We start from the raw sequence: 17849 nt of genomic DNA on the forward strand, positions 1-17849 counted from the left end.
GCAGTTTATTGCAAGTTATCTAAAGGATTTTCTTCTGGGGCTGCTGTGGTTTGCTCAGAGCTCAGGCAGAGGCACACACACACCCTGACATCCTCTCTGACTCCCGACTGCTTCTTCTCTCCCCGCCCAGGGCTGCTGTTATTTTTTCTATGGTACATTACGTGTTACATGGTTACAGTTTTCCCCAATGCCCATTACCTATATTAAATGGTGCTTTTCTACTCTAAACCAATCTGTGAGTGCCAACATCACCAAGAACATGGAAGAAGAAAGAGGGATGACAGGGCAGGCCCAGATCCCTCCATCTTAAAACCTCTGACCCCCATGTACAAAGTAAAAACCCCCCTGTACAGCACTCAAAAATTCTTCCCTCTACTTTGTGATTACTTCTACTATAATATCTAAACTTTTGTGACTTCTTGTTCTTCCTGCAAGGTTGGTAAATCATTCCATGGTTCAAATCCAAAATCACAGCTGTTTCCAGCTGCCTGCCAGGGTCTCAAATACTTCTGACCTGGACCTGGAACATCCAAAAATGTCTGAGGGACATTTTGAGTTCTGACAGTGGCTCAGCTGAGCACAGGGAAGGGTTAAACAGCTCTAGTATGGCAACAGCTTGGCACAGGGCAGCGAGTCCCCAGCTCAGATGTCACTGCAGCCACTGTGGGAGAGGGACTGGTGAACCACCAGTGCCTCAGAGGAAAGCTTTGCCTTGCACCCTGTGACTTGTTTTTCTTGCTTGTGACATGGTGCAGGCTTTTGTTTAAAATGTGCATAATTTTGTAGCTACAGTAGTTACAGACTTAAATCAGCAGTAAAGATAAAACAGTGTCGCTTTTGTTCCCTTGCTAAAGCTCTTTTCATGTGGTGTCACTTGCTGCTCTGCAGCCACATTCAGCCTGGATGTATTGTCCAACCCGACCAGTCCATAGGAGCAAGAATATTCCTCTTTTTTTTTCTTCCTAGAGCAAACATTTTCCACACATTTTCTCTCCCAAGTTTATGAACCACAGAATTCACAGAATGACCAGGTTGGAAGAGACCTTCCAGATGATTGAGTCCAACCCAGCCCCAACACCTCACCTAAACCCTGGCACCCAGTGCCACATCCAGGCTTTGTTAAACACATCCAGGGATGGGGACTCCACCACCTCCCTGGGCAGAAAATTCCAGAGCTTTATCACTCTTCCAATGAATTTTTTTTCCTAATATCCAACCTATATTTCCCTTGACACAGCTTGAGCCATGATCAGTCCTGGAGTAACATCCATCCTTGTTCATCCCACAGCTGTGCATGACCCCCCAAAAATGTCAGAGCATGATTCCCCCACTATTCTACAACCCTCTCACTTGGGTGATGGACCTGATCTGGCCAAAAGCTCCCAAATGTGAATGATGGAGGAGGAAGTCAGCTTGATCCCTAACGAGATAGTCCTGACAAAATCAGGTAGGAGGATTTATTTTCCCTTCACACAAGTAGATATCAGACCAGAATGTGCCAGTTATAAATCTTATTTGAATGGAGTAACACAGCTCTCTTCCATCTGATGATTTGGCTCTTCATTTCTCACTGGTAAGAAATTAATACACTTTTATTGATAGAAATAAAAAAAATGCTCTTAAGACAGTTCATCAGTTTGGATTAAGATGGGAAAACTTAAATGAAAACCACAAAATTTAAATTTCACATCAGAGATTGAGAGCAATGTCCTTCCTTCTTTCTTATCTCTCTGACCCTTTTGCTGTTCATTTTTTCCTATACTGGAGATTATTGAAACAAAAGTGAGTCAGTGGACTCTGGTTGCACTGTGCTGTTTAAAGATAGTTTTGTGCTCTTCTTATAGCAGGGGACAGGAAAGAACCTGACATTTACCTCTGCTGTTTGCCAAGAGCCAGCTGGTCTGACAGCATATGTGTATTAGCAGGACAACTGGCAAAGCCAAGCTTTGCGTAGCACGTGCTCATTTCTTGCAGTGAGGGGGTCAGAAACCTGGCACAATAAAAGATGGAGATACTTTAAGATTTTGAGGAGAATGTATAGAAAATATAGGACAGAAATCCACAGAAAGGTGAGTCTTTTAATGCTGTTCATAGAGGAGCTTATTCTGTGCATAACTGAATATGGAGGTCCATTAAAATGAGCTTTCCCAGAAAAGCTGCAGTACTTTGACTGTTTAAGTCTCTCATACTTAAATAATTTTGAATTGATTCTTGTTAGCACAGAAAAGTCTATGGCTGAAAGGTTTTTCTTCCCTCTCTTTAAATCTGTGGTGCAAAAAATGATGTCTCTCATTCTCATTAGCATAGGGTTTTTTCTGGGAAAGGGTTTGACCTTCCAGAACCAAGATGAACTTACCAAGAGAAGAGGTAATAAAGAATTTGGGTGCCTTAAGTTAATACCTGATTGTAAGACAGAGTTCCTAGCAGAGGGATGTTGTTACAGACTAACTCAAAGAGTGGAAATTAGGAACCTAATTTTATTGCATTTGCTGGAACCTTCTTCTCTGAGCAGGAGGAGAGGGGTAGCAGTGCCCAGACCTGTTTGGCATGAGAAACAAAGAGCTTGGAAACCATTTATTGCCTGAAACTGTACTCTGCTGGTCAGCAATCCACTTTTCCCTTTAGCACTGGAAGATGGCATCTCTAATTTCCATTTTCCTGACACTGAAATGGCTCTAGGATGAAATATAAAGGCACAGAAGGCTAAGAAGGCACATCTGAGCCAGCATGCAGGAGGTCTGTGTGACAGCCAGAGCCAGCACCTCCTCTGCTGTGCTCCAGTCCCACATCTAAGCACACATAATTTCCCAAGTCTCTATCATTATGGTCATTTACTTGAGCAATTTAGATTGACTCATTAAAATGCTTCCCCTTCGTCTTCCCAGATGAGGCACGTTTAATGGGTGTATTACATAAACTCTTACCTACCAGGACTGCTCTGAACTCACATAAAGGGCAGTTCAGCTCTGTTCCACCACATTTTTCTAAGCATCCAAGTCCCATTTTGAAGGTGCCAAGTCTTCTTTTAATTACTATTCTGGTCACTTTTTGAGTTTCATTACAATTTCTAATGATACAGTTTTCAGAGGGAATCTGGAGATAAAGCATGGAAGAGCTTAGGCAATTTTTCAAGAGATAACCACTGTCACCTTACAGAGAAAAAAAAAAAATAAAGTAAATGTCCTCAGTGAATTAGAATATTTGGAAACACCTGAATGTTTGCCTCCTAAAAAAAAAAAAAAAAAACTCCTGAAACTTAGTATTTGGAAATAACATTAAAAAAATGTCCAGGAAGGGGATGTGAGATGGATAACAGGGTATTATTTAAGCTTATTTGCTCAGTATCTTACTTTTACAATTTCAACTTGTATGTGCTGTCCATGCAGGTGTAACTCATCAAATTATCTTGTAATTTACAGCTTTATAATTCCCTGCAACTAATAACAGGCACAAGAATTAAGGTTTTAACTGAAAAAGTGGAAGATCTTGTGGCAACTTGGGCTCACTCCTTCCCTTTTCACCCCTGCTAATCCCATTAGGTGCTTTGTTATGCCACACTCAGAGGATGTTATTCCTTTATTCTTACACCAGCCTGTGCTGTGGGCAGTAACCTGGAGCCTCCCTCCTCTCACCTCCTCTTGCTCTTTTAATGGGAAACGGGGAGTTTCTATCAGGAGGAAAAAAAACATTAAGGAGCCAGCACACAGCATCATCATCACTGCACTTTTGCAGCACTGAAGGCAAATATTCCAAGATAATTTGCCATTAATATAAATTAGACCACATCCTGTGGCTGTTGCTCTGGATTTAGGCAGACCAAGGTCAAAGGATATCACAAAATACAGGATTTGGACCCTTTTGCTGTGTTAGCTCCTTCTGTACCATTGGGATTTTCCTTTTAAGAGGGACCCACATTGGAAATGCAGACTACGTAAGACTTGACCCACTTTTGGGGAAGAGATGTTATTATACATTACCTTACAAGGCTCTTAAGATATTTTTGGCCACTCAATACATAATGAAAAAATATATTCAATACTTTAATGCAGCATATTTCTTAATAGTATAAATGGGTCAAGGCACCACACCCACACTGACTTTAGATAATGCTCATTTTTTCTGCTTGTTTCCATGTCTTTTTTTTTAATAATTAGTAAGATTTCTAAAGCATTTACAGTGTCAAATAAATCACAGGTTTGAACTACTCTGACAGCATTTTACTGTTGACTAAGTTGAGATATTACCAGTAACAGAGTTGAGCACCTTGAAGGCCTCTATTGGCCTTCAGAAAATCAGACGCTTAATGGTAAATTTTGCTTTTTTTGTTGCTTCTTTCCACATCTTCTGGAACATCTTTGTTTTGTCATTTGCTCTTATGATTTCTGTGACTGCTCCCTCAAACGTGGTCACACCTAGTGCAGCAGTTACAGATATTCTTAGCACTTGTGTCTTTTTCACTGGTACATTTACACCTGTTAGGCCTTCAAAGCAGTTGTGCTACACAAGCTGACTCCCAGTTTTACATATATTTTCCAATTTTAACGTATTTTCCATGTCTAGAACTCAGCTGATTGTCTGATGGCTCAGTGACAGCAGAAATCTCTGGAGACAGAATCAGTCTGTATACTCCCAAAACACGCTGGCATTCAGAGAAAATAAATATATAATAAAAAGCATCTGATAAATGTTGTTTTTCCACTCTCAGCACAAAGCAGTGCAGTAAGAGACACACCTAAATTTGTGCTCTAGCAAGTACCTTGTCCTTGAGCCAAATATCCTTTAAGAGAGTCAGGGCTCCCCATAAAACACTTGTTTTCTCATCAGCTTTATATAAATAAGCAATTTCCCGGAAGCACTTTCCATTTTACTCCTTATTACTTCAAACTCTCCCAAACCCATATGCATTTATAACCTGCTAACGTGAAAAAATATTGAAGCATTAAAATAAAAGTATAAAATAGGTATATCTGGATCCTTCAAGTCAATTGCAAAAGCTGTATTAATGTCAGTGTGCGTGGGTGGAAGGAAAGAGTGAAGTTATCTGGAGTTTGAATATACAAAAAAACAACAAACCAGGAGTTTTTCCTAAAATTTCATGATTAGAATCACTTTTCAGAGTTCTACTGACCACCTTTCTCTTCCATTCCTAGCTGCTTTCTGTAACTCAGACAGCTCCATGGCTTGGGGTGGAAAAGACCATGAGAAAAGTCTGTGTTCTATTTCTTTGAGCATAAAGCCTTTCACCATGTGCTGAAAAAATGTAGCTACCACTGGCTCTTGCAGTTCCTCTTGATCTTCAATCAGCTCTTTCCCAGATGCTTTTTCAGAATATTCGACCCTCTGTTGCTTTTATTTCAGTGTGCTTTCTGCTTGTTACTTGCTTTGGGATATTCCCTTTTCCTTCTTTCTCAGCAACTTCACATTAACAGAAAATATACTGCCACTAATAAAATGATTCCTAGTTTCCTGACAACATCCAATTATTTATTTCTGCCATGTTGTAGTTCTTGAATCACTTTTTGAGACATTACAGCACAAAGCAACAAAGGGGATGTCAGCCCCTCTGAGGAGATTCCATCAGCTGATAATCTGTGATTAAACCCATGCTCAAGTCATGTATAGGACACATCTGGGTTAATGTAAGGGAGGAATATATATGAATTTAAATTTAAGAAATTGCTTGAACTGTAATTCAGCAACTTTATTGCCTCACACAAATAAATTCCATCTTTGCCAACTCCTTTTCCAGCTTAAACATCTTTTCTTCTGATGTAAAAAAATCCCAAATCTGAAAATACCCAGTCCTTTCAATACCTCTGAAGAAAAAGACTAAACTGCCAACTTGGTAAATATTCCCTGTAAAAATAGACTTTTTTTTACTTACAGTGGTGCACCTGCAGAAAATTAAATGAGTTCCTTATGTGGGGCTTCTCAATGATGTCTGCAGGATAAGTCTGCACTATTTTTACATCTTTGCTTTTGAGATTTCACCTGATTCTTATTTACAAAGGACTAGATGCAATTCCCTGTATCCACTTCGATTTTACTACTGAAAAAATTAGATTTTACTACTGAAACAAACCCCAGCACCAATAACATTTTTTGGCAATTGCTGGTGCTTGTTGATTTCCCATTCAGAAACCACTAGAAAAGGTTTCACTGATGTTAAATGACTTTTATTTTTCAATCAATGCTATACAGAGTAGCAAACAAAGTCAATTAAAATAAGAATACTGTATCTAATGACATTACTTATTTATAAGACTAAAGCTATGTCCTTGTGGGTTTATGGTTATGCAGATCTAAGTTACAGCATTTGAAATGAGCCTTCATCTTGACTTCAGCAAATAAGAAATATTTTTTAAAAGCCTGGAAAATCTTTGTTTGGACAGAAATGGCTTTGTTTTGACATATTTATAATACAAAACAAAGCTAAAAGATTTGTAGGAACTGTCATAGCAACATGTTTTGCTTTAAATTGCCAAAATTCTGTTAAGGAAATCACTCAGGTTTTATAAAATATTTAATGCAGTTTGCATGAAGAAATCAAGAAGTGGAATGGATCCTAGTTTCCTGTCAGAGAAATTCCCCAGTTAGGACAGTGGTAGTTTTTTCCCCCTACATTATTTCAAGTCCTGTGACCACTCTAGTTTGCTATGTGTTCCTTCAATATTTCTGAGCAAGTTCACCAATACCATGAAAAAGCATTTTTTGTTTTATTTCTTTAGGCTTTTTTTTTTTTTTTTAAGGGGCAGTTCATTCAGCTGTTATTCAAATAGGAAGAATGATTTGAAAATGTCAATATTCCTGCAGTGCCATTCCCATTTGAGGTGTGCTTGACATAAGGCCTGGGAGCCCTTAGGTACCACTTGATCTGACTGACCAAGAGCTGCATAATTCAACTGAAATGTCCACAGCATTTCTGATACTGAAATCAAAGTTTTTTATCTAAATGTGGCACCCTTGTTTTACAAGGAGCATTCTTCTCACGCTTCTCAGGTCCATGTGGGTTTTTGGAATATCATTTTCCTTCTTTGTGAAATTACCTCCATCTCCAGCCTGCTGCTGGATAACTGCAAAACCCTGGGATCATCCACACACACAACACAAAAAAGAGTTATTTAATGAGGACAGGGCAAAGGGGTGTGAAATACTCCAGGCATATTGCTCATCATCCATTAATATGTTCAGAATGAAAAACACCTGAATTTTATGTTGCTATATTGTTGTGTAGACGAGAAAAGATTTCTTAGTTGAAGTACATGACCTTTAGTGGAAAAAAAAAGGGTTTGACCTTTCTAAAAAAAATAATTAACAAGGAAGACACTGTAAATTAGGTCAAAATGTCCATTAAGATTCATGAAAATTCTGGCTTACAACACACTGGTCATCACCAGTAGTAGCTCTTGTCATCAGATGTCTGTATTATAGTTTTTTATTTGATTTTTCCTCTTCTTTTACTTACAGAACCTACTCCATTAGAAAAATTAGCTTTCTGTCATTTTCATGACTCATCAAGGCCTCGAGGAAGAAACCAGAATCATCCAGAGTCTTCTCATTTGTGACACAGACTATTAACAACTTCATTAACTTTCTTCAGGCCATGTTTTTGTTCAAAGTCTCTTGTGCATTTTTACAGGAGTTACTGGAAAGATTCATTCTCTTGGGCTTCTGTCAAGAGAAAGAAAAAAAGAATTAGCAAATTTACATTCTTTAAGACATGGGAAATAATTCCTGTAAACATTATTGCAAGTAAAACAAATATTGGTCACTGCTTTGTGTTCAAGAGATAGAAAATACATTTGATTGCATTTCTTCTCATTAGGAAACAATGTATCAGAACCATCTACTTTAACCCTGGATTAAGTACAGAGAATCATTAATACAGAGCAAACCAGAAATTATAAACAAGAAGAAAAGTTTCTAAACCCAAATTTCTTGTTCTAGACTACCAATATGCAACATTATATCAGATATGCTAGACAGAAATAATCCCTGTCATGTTCTATCCTCTATAAAATCTCATAAAGGCAACTGGCCTGAGAAAGGATCAAAATTTAGCCCAATACTCAGGACACTGAAGAACAGTACTGGGATGCTGAGGAATCCAACAATTTTCACTGTGATGAGCAAGTATTGGACAGCTTTCCATGCCACCTGTGTAAAAAGCACAACAGGATGTAATAATGGGAAAAGCAGAAGGTTTGAGGGTAGTCACTTCCCAGAAGTGAAGCAAATCCATTGGCTGCTTTCTTCAAGAGCAGAATACTGAACTGGATGTGCAGCCACGGCAGCCCAGAAACCCTTCTGCCCCTCAGACCGACAATTCTGAGGTCAGTCTTAATTTGTGACAGTTAAATTAAGATCTGGATATTAATTCTTCTCCCTATGCTTTTCTTTGGCTGGGAAAAGAATGGGATTCTAGGGACAGAGAAATTCCAGGAGACAACTTTTAACTAGTTTTGCAAAGGCATGAGGCAAAAATACATCCTGCAGTTCTGAATCTGTGCACCTTCTGCCTCGTTCCTCTGCCACCTCCTGTCCCTTCTCTCACACACTCAGCCCAGTCCCTTCCTCCTCTGGTGTCTCCCTCTCCTTGCTCTCCCCCCTGGACAAGAATTCCCTGAGGACAAATTCTGTGCACAGATGAACCACGCTGAATTACAGCCTGCATCATCGCTGTTTACCTCCGACGAGTTTCCTTAATTGAGATCCTGGCGTTGCGTGGGCTTCCCAGTCATGGACAGATTTCCTGTTGTTTTGATGCAGTGTGCAAACAGAAGAAAATAGAAGTTGTTTTCCAAGGAGCCAACAACATCAGCAGCACGAGGCAGGAAGTGTTTACAAACAACAGATGGGACACAAGCAGCTCCAAGGTGGCGGTCAACGTGGGCAACAGAACTCTCTGCCTAAGAGCTGCTTGTCAAACAAGGGGTTTGTAGGAAAGAAGAGCTCTGAGGACAGAGACAAAATGATTTTTTCCTGATATATGTACAATTAAGAAAGCTTTGAGGTAGAGAAATGGAGGCAGCTTTAGAGAAGTCGAGTCAGTTACTCAAGAAGAGCAGAGAAGATAAATTTTCCTGAGTCTCAATCTTTGAGACAGAAACACATTTATTTATAAATGTGAGAAAAAGAGGTTATGGCATTTGAACTGAATATTCCAAATTTTGTATCACATTCTCTGAATATATGCAAAACTTCTAAACCCTTCTTTCTCTATCCCACTGTGAAATACAGTGACCAAATTAATCTACTGCGAAGTGTCCTTGCAATTAAAGGCTGAGAGATGATCTCCACAAACACACAACCCCCTGCTCTGATAACTGGTGGCATCAACTGAAGTTCAAAGGAAAATTTTAGCAAAATTTTAAGCCTGTTCCTATGGTTTTGAGAAGAAACTATTTAAGGAAAAGACCTTTTAACAGCCTGCTATATGGGCATTGATCTAAGCCCAACACCACCAAACAGCAGGTGTATTCTTTGTGTTTCTTCTGAATTTTTAAATTCAGCTTTCTGAAAGCAGTGAAGGTATCTGCCCCATCCTCTCTGGCATTAATAGACAGACCCCCTGTGTTTTTTTCCAAACAAAGTGCATCTGCTGCTTGCCTGCAAGTCTCTTCAGGGGTCTGAGGCAGGGTAAATCCCTGGATGCTCTGCCTGGCAGGTTCTTTTGAGCCAGAGAAAAAGAAGGTGGCAGAGGGCACAGCAGGCAGGGGCCTCTGTGTCACAGCCCATCTTGCAAGTGACTCTATGAAATACCCAATTTGAAAATCCTGCAGGCTGGGAAGGCTTCACTGTGCTGCTCATGGAACACCCAGCACAGAAGTGTCTCACTGCACAGGAGAAAGCAGGAAATATTTTTGACATATTTACGTGAGCAATACAGTGCTCAAGTAAATGTGTCAAAAACGACACACCCAAACTGAAATACAGAAAACCCAAATGTGTTCAGGGACAGGGAGTCAATCCCTGGATATTTATGTCCACTTAAGCAAGTCCAAAAAGAAATATCTCATTATACAAGGTACTGAAATATCTTTTGAGAGCTGCTGACAACCTCCCTTCAGCACAGGTAGCCAGATATCTACATTAAAGCAACAAGTTTATTTGTCCTTAAAGATCATGAGGCCCAAAAGAAGCTTAAAGTGTTCCAAGTTCCACCTGCAGCTTTCAAAGTCTGCTTGAATTGCCTATGAGATAGATCCTCCTCAAGTTCTCTCACTCAGATATTAGTTAAATTATTATTTTCCTTAAAAACCCTTACTAATCTTCGTCTCCCTGTTCTCCAAAATTCTCTTTTTCACTAAAGCACAAATGCTGTACAAATAGGAACAGGCATTCAGGATCAGGTGGACAAGAAAGCCCATTTAGACACAGAGGTATTGAGATAATAAAAGGAGATATAAGAACTCAAAATGTTCTTGAAGCAAACAATCAAAATGGTTTTCAGCAATGATCTCTCTTGGTGTAGAAGGAAGTTCTACAACAGAAAAGATGAGTAAGAGGTGTGGAGATTTTTTTTTATGTGTACACAGACACAATGCTGAAACTTTATCCTGGGGAAAGGGGGGAAATTTCTGCTGTGGTATTCTCACAAGAATGAGATATAGAGATAAAAAGTTTTTAATACTTCAAGAAGCAGACTAAGCTATTGTAAGATTGAAAACATGTCAAATATGAAAGAAGCTGGTATTGTACAGTACTTAGATGCAAGGAAAATACAAGAAAACAGAAGAATAAAAGAGATAAATTATGTGACAGATATTACAGCAAAAACTAAATGTCCAGATAAGCCAAATGCAAGGGGGAAAATAGATAAACTGATTGTTACATTAAAAAAAAAAAAAAAGACAAAAAGCTAGAATCAGCATGAAGAAATAATATTGTGATTGTATTTATAAACATGCTCAGTTTAATTTTAGATCTATCCTCAATGCAAATCCTTCTGGCATGCTGGAAAAGATAAAAGTTTTAGAATGTTGTCCTCAGTATCAAAGTAACTTTGTCAGAGAACATGTCACATGTAATTTTATGGAGAAAATATGTATTTGCTGGATTTTAATGATGGGCAGAAGAAAATTATTTATACTACACTATATCATGTCAAGGTCCTGCCTTTCTAATGTAGTTATGAAAGAAAAAAAATTCAAAAGATGATTCAGAAAGTCGAGGTCAGATCTGTCTGGGCATCAGCAAACTATAGATTAAGATTTGAAAACCGGACTGCTGTGTGCTGAAATTTGCTGTCTGATAAATACCCTTGGAACCAACAATCTGCCTGTAAAGCCACAATTACCAGAGTTCCTTGAGCAGAGAAACTTAACCCCCCCTTCATTTCCTTCCTTGCTATCCCAGGGACCACACAGCTTTGAGTTCTTCCATGAGGAATGCACTCAGAGAGCCTAAATGCTCATCCTGCCATGTAAATCCTGTGAACTGTGCCCAGAGCTCACAAGACACCACAAAATCTCGTGTGCACCCTCCTCCTGGCTGGTCACTCAGTCCAGCCAGAGGTAATCAATGATCCTACTCCTTCCCTGATGGCCTTTTCCTTTTCCATAGCTAAGGGCTACTCCATCTATAGGAGGCCAATGAGCACAGTCAGAGGCTTCATCTTGAAAAACAAACCACTTAATAACTCGGTTCTAGATCGTGACAGGCAGTTCTACATTTGACACAGAATTAAAAAAAAAAAAAAACCACACAAAAAACCCACAAAAAAGCATCCATGCATATTTCCCTTAATTTCTTCATTATTTCTTCTTTTAGTCTGTGTTGCTAGTCCAAGTGCCCAATACCTCCATGGGTTTGGTGGTGTTTCTTCTCTCTCTGTAGCTGGATGTTGGCAGGGGGAGATCTCATGGTCAAAAGCATTTGTTTGGAGCTGCCAGTTGGCCTCCCTTGGCTGGTGTGAGCTACATTCACTCACTGAGCAGCTTAGCAGCTTATCTCAGTTTTTAGCAAACAATGGTAACAAATTCAGTTTTCTTCCTTTTCTTTGAGACAGTGATTAAAATAAGGGTGATTTCAAAAATCACTTAATAACCTAAAGGAAAGAAAGAAATGACAGCCGCTTTCAGGACCATGAAAAAAGGAAGTTCATACAGCTTTTCCAGATCTTCAGATTTCTTCATGGCATTCTGGGAGATCTCTTAGCAACAGTCCAGCAATCCACATCTTCTGTCTCACATAAAAGTGATCTGGATTAGGTAAGTAATCTCATTTATTTCCGAAATAGACGCAATTTCAACAAAAACATACAAAACCAGCTGAATGAGTCCTTAGGTGGAAATTTACAAGAGATGCATTTGGAGCCTTGCTACTGGTGAAGGGGAGAAATCGTATTTTTCATAATCACGCTTATTTAATTTTTGTGGTCTTACGCATACACTATAGCTCATGCTCATTTCAGTTGATGCCTTGAGGAACATTTAGTTGACATTCAATTAGCAAAGTAATGCACAGTGATAAAGCAGTAGGTAATTTACCAGGTTCTGTTTGGGAACATTCCTTTTTTGCCATTAATATTCACAACACGCCAGCCAGTTCCAAAGGAAGACACTGCCCATACCTAGAACAACCAGCAATCCAAAACATTTGGTTTAAAAAAATATAGGCAAGAAACAGAAGGTCTGTAGGTAACAGTTTCCTAACATCACACAGCTCCATTTAACAGGGTGGGAAGGACAACAGCAGCACCTAGAAAAGGAATTTGGTGCCATCTGGAAACCTATTAAAGCACAAACTAAATCCCCAGTTTGCCTTGCACCAAGAATTTGCATCTCATCATAAAGGGGAGGTCAGCCTAGCATGGTCTCTGTTCACACCTGACACTGTGAGGTTAAAATAATTCAAAGTATTTCTGTACACTACTGACTGTGACTACTTCCATCTATATGGCTGCACCAAGTATGTGCCATGAAGCATCTGGTCACATTTAAATGCATATTTAAATGAGTTCTTTCCTAAGAATTTTCCTTTTTCCCATCTTCAATCCCTGAGAGAAGGTTCCTCTGAAGCTTTGCTCCTCGCTTATTCCCTGTAAGCATGAATATAGATCCTGATTATATTTTTATAGGAAGAGAGAAGAAAAAGACTGGAAATTGCTGTCTCTACTTGGGGCCTAACAGGCACCTATACCACTAACATCATTCCCATACAGGCTGAGGCAGGGAAATTGTTTTGGCAAGATCCCTTGCGAGCCTAAAACTGTCAAGCAAAGGTAAAAGCACAGGAGGACTCCTCCCCCTCTCCTCCTTGTTGAGTTTACGTAGAAGCCAGGGAAGCAGATGGATGCCACAAGAGGTGCAAAGGATGCCTGGAAAAACAGCCCGTCAGTGGGATTCGTGCTGCATGGGAACGGCAAAATCCCTTGGTGACACCCACGCTGCGCAGGGATCCTCCAGCACTGGGCTCACGGCGCTTCGGGCTCAGCGCCTTTGGAGCAGGATGGTGGCAGCACGTTCTGTCCAAAAGAGACAGCAGAAAGTGCTGCCAGCATAGCGGGAAAAAAAGATAAATACAAGGTTGGTAAGGTTGAAATAAAGAAATGAAAGTGCAAGGCTTTGCAGAGAGGACCAAACCCTATTTGGTGCACAGAATTGGCAAATCTCAGGATCAATTAGGTTGGAAAAGACCTCTGAGATTCTGGAGGCAAACCAACGACCCACCACCAGTCTTGCCTTAAACACCTCCAGGGATGGTGACTCCACCACCTCGCTGGGCAGCCCATCCCAATGTCTAATCACCCTTTCTGTGAAGAAATCCCTCCTAATGTCCAACCCGAACATCCCCTGGAGCAGCTTAAGGCTGTGACCTGTCATCCTGCGAGCGGAGCCCGACCCCCACCTGGCTTCACCCTCCCGTCAGGTGGGGCTGCCGAACACCCAAGGAAGAAAGTCCATACAGAGAGTTTGTGGAGTTGAAGAGAACAGGAGAACTGAGGCTCCTGCAGTCCGTCCCGCCGGTACATCCATAACCCAGCGAGGCTCTGGAGGCAGCGCAGGGAGCACGACAGGAGCGCGCCCGGACAGCGCCTCCAGCCCCTCGCCCCGGCCCCGCGGCCGCTCTCCCGGCGCTGTCCCTGCCGGCACTGCCTGCAGAGAACCGCGGGATGCTCTGGGCTGGAGGGACACCCCGCAGCCCATCTCCTTCCATGGGCACGGACACCTCCCACCGTCCCGCGTCGCTCCAAGCCCGTCCAACCCAGCCTTGGGCACTTCCAGGGATGCGGCCACCACAGCTTCCCTGGGGAACGCGTGCCAGGGCCTCACCGCCCTAATACAGAGCGATTTCTTCCTATTCCCTAACCCAAACGCGCTCTCTTTCAGTGCGAGCCCATTCCCCTGCGCTGTCACACCGCGCTCTCGCAAGCAGCCTCTCTCCATCACTCCCGCGCCTCCCGCACCGGGCCGCGTCCCCCGCTCCGGCAGCGCCCGTGGGCCGCTCTCAGCCCCCCACCTGCCGCGGCCGTGCCCGCTCCGTACTCACGGCCGGCCTCGGAGCCGGGAAAGCGGCGGGTCCATCCCTCCCTCCCTCGCCGGCAGCGCCCGGCGGCGCAGGCGCGCTGCCGCCTCCTCCCCCCGTGGCTGTGGCGGGGCGGCCGCGGCGGCAGCGCCCGGCTCCGCTCAGAGCCGAGCGAGCGCGGCTCGGGCCGGCGGCGGGAGGAGGGAGCGGGGCGAGCGGGAGGCGGGGACCGGGCGAGGAGCCGCGCCGCACAGCCGGCCCGTCAGTGACCGGCGCTGCTGGGGAGGAGGAGGCGGCGGAGGAGGCGGCGGCGGCGGCGAGAGATTCTCCCACCCCCACCCACCGAGCTTGAGGTGAGGCCAGGGCAAAGCATCCTCCTTTCTTCCCCTCATCCCTTCCTCCCTTTCATCCTTCCTCCCGACCTCCTTCCTTTCATCCTTCTTTCCTTATCCTCCTTCCCCTTTATCTTCCCCTCATCCTTCCCTGCGCTTCCTGGTCCTCCTTTCCTTTCTTCTCTCCTTAGCCACCTTTCTCCACTCCTCCCCATCCCCCAGGCTCCCTCTCCCCGTGCCCACATTTCGCACCCTCCAGATATAATAATCTTGCTTTCCCCCCACCCCCCCGCTCCGGTTTTCTTTTTTTTTTTTTTTTTTTTTTTTTTAATGCAATTTCAATTCTCGCGCAGTGAAAGAACGGCAGAGGGAAAGAGACAGAATCGGTCACAGAGATAATCCCCCCTCCTGTAAAGAATGGATTTGAATTAATGATCATTTTGTGGTGTGTGTATTACGGGAAGAGGGGGATTATATTTAGGGAAGAAAAGAGAGGGTCAAAGGTGTGTTGTTTCACTTATTCATCTATTTACCCGCCATCACCTCGAGGTGAAAGCTGGCTCCGTATTATCTTAAGTAATTTTTTTTTTTTTTTGGGTATTGTTTGAAATTATTCTCCTTTCTCCAGGCGTTAGAGGCTCCTTCCTCCCGTTTCTCCATCGCCCTGCGCGCCCCTGTGATTTGCAGCCGCTGCTGCTCCGGTTGTGTGAGCCGGGAGCCGGCGGGGAAGGGTCGCGGGGCTGGGCGGTGGGGAGGGGGATGCGGGCACCTCCTCCATCCCTTCCCTTGGGCCTCTGCCAGGGTCTGAGACCTTCCCCAGCACCCGCTGCACATCCCGGACAGCGCCCAGCCCGAGAGCTGCCGGATCCCAGCAGAGGATCTGCTCCGCTGGCGAGGAGCGAAAGTTTCAAGCGTGGCTTTGTCTTTGCGAGGAGCCGTGGGGATGTTGGCTGGAAAGCCACGGCAGCCCAAGTGTCTCCTTGTGGGGCTCCTTGGACTGGGAGAAGTTTTGCTGGGCCGTGCTGGTGATGCTGGGGAGCTGCCAGGCTTGCCTGGCTGCCGTGCCCATCTGGGAGGTGGCGTTAGGGATGCTCGGCGGGACATCCGAGTGCCAGGGCTTCGGGAAAGAAACTTTTATCCATATTTACAGCGGGGTGTAGCGTGAGGAGGCAGGCTTTTCCTTCTCTGGAGGTTGGGGGGGGTGAATGCCCTCCCTCGTGATCCCTGGGTTCTTTTTAAGGTGATGCTCTGTCACTTGGGGGTTCTGTCTCTCTCCCGTGGAGCATTGATTTGATTGCAAGCGTGCTTCGCCTTTTCAAACTTCTGCTTGCTGAATTTGAAGTTTGTTCATTCCTCACCAGGATAGAAACATTTCAGTCCTCTGTTTTAGAAATCCACAGATTCCACGCAGCTGATGCTACAGCACAACTCTGTGAGCCTGGATATTTAACGTGTATGTTGTACATTACCTTGGCATGTATTCCTGAAAAATGCTGGGCTTGTCAAGACTGCCGTGAGTGCTGTGTGTGTTTTGGAGTGCCAGGTAGATGAGGAGCATAAACAGGGGCAGGCTCAAACGATGCTGCTGATGCAAACACCAGATTTTTCTGGTGTTGTGGCTATTACAGTGCTGCTGGTTTTCCTTTCTTACCTGTAGTAGTGCCTGTGGTTGATACAATGCATTGTAGCAGCCTTCTCCTACTCTAGGTCAAACAGGATCCTTTCTAGAGGAGAAAAAGTACTGATGTGAAGGGTGAAGTTCTGCACTCAGTTGTGTAAATGCTTGTTTACAGAAATACCACCTCAGCTGGGTACAAGGTAGCTCTAATTCCATTAATAGGCTCTGCTGGTGACAGAAGCCTCAACAGGAAAGCTCCAGTGTCACTCCAGCCTTTACATGGAAATACAACTGTAATTCATGCAGATTTTCTGAGAGCTCTTTTAATATTAATGTTGAGCATGCATGGTACTGCTGAAATGCCTTTGAAGCACTGAAAACCAGGAGTATTTGTAGACTGAGGCTCGAAAGCCAAAGGAAGCAATTAGATCTCCTGCTCTGACCCCTGACTGTTGTAGTCAGTTGGATTTCATCCAGTTACTCTTGAATGCAATAACGTGCGTTTGGCTGAAACATGTTTTCCAGAAAAATTGGAATTTTGATCGGAAGGCAGTGAGAGGTAGAGAATCTGCTGTTTATTAAGTTATTTGGCTTCAGCTTCTAGTCACTGGTTAATGATGTGCCTTTCTCCACTATGCTAAAGAACTCAAAGTATTTTCTTACCATGGAAGTATTTATCTGCTGTAACCCAGTATGCCCTCTCTTTTCTACTTGAAAAACCAAGTGAACTGAAATTCTTTAAATTTGTCACTGCATGCATTTTCCTCACAACTCCGTTTCTGGGGATTGTTTTTTCCGAATCCACTTTTTCAGCATTTTTATGAAAACGTGAGTTGGATGCAGCACACCAGAGCCTTGTCTCAGGAGTGTTTTGTGTGTTTAAATATTACTTCTCTGGTGTTACTCTCCTGCTTCTGCTTCACATTTACATATTAAACCTTCATTTGCAGCCCTGCATTTTGATCTCCTTTTCTCTGGGTACTCTCACTGTGGCAAATCCTTTGCAGGACTGTTTTTTTCTACAAGAGTTCATCATTCCCTAGACTGGCATGCGTTTTCCTGATTGCAGCTTTGTAACTTTGTATGTGGCTTTTTTAAATAACATTTTGTTTCTAGCATTGATTGATTATACCCAACACTCCTGATGGCTTTTTGGAACTGATTTATCTCAGTTATGTAGCGCTCTATCAATTTATACTTGTGCAAGTTATGTCATGATTTATGGTGTAGACTTACAAATAATTGAAAAGGTGTTTTGTGGTAGTGGCTCTGCCTTTGGGGGGCTCCATGTTAATGTGAGTTATCTTGTGATGAGTTCTTCTCAAAAGCTGCTCTTTTTTCTTTTTGAGATGTCACTGAACCAGTTCTTCACCAGTTTAATTGGTTCTGTTTGGTTGTCAGGCTCTCACAGAGCACTGCACCAAGTGCCA

General features: G+C 42.8%; 1 protein-coding gene across 2 annotated transcripts in view; it reads left to right on the forward strand.

Annotated features, from left to right (window-relative positions):
* Positions 1–14684: 14684 nt before the first annotated feature.
* Positions 14685–17849, forward strand: part of CTNNA2 (catenin alpha 2) — a 475172-nt gene continuing 472007 nt past the window's right edge. Inside the window, exon 1 of one of the 2 annotated variants that reach the window (XM_021535749.4) lies at positions 14685–14822. The gene's annotated coding sequence lies outside the window, so the exon portion shown is untranslated. The remainder of the gene's footprint in view (positions 14823–17849) is intronic. The other variant, XM_085578480.1, reaches the window with a different exon arrangement.

Source organism: Lonchura striata, chromosome 4, assembly GCF_050655825.1.
Source record: "Lonchura striata isolate lonStrDom1 chromosome 4, ASM5065582v1, whole genome shotgun sequence".
NCBI classification, from domain to species: domain Eukaryota; kingdom Metazoa; phylum Chordata; class Aves; order Passeriformes; family Estrildidae; genus Lonchura; species Lonchura striata.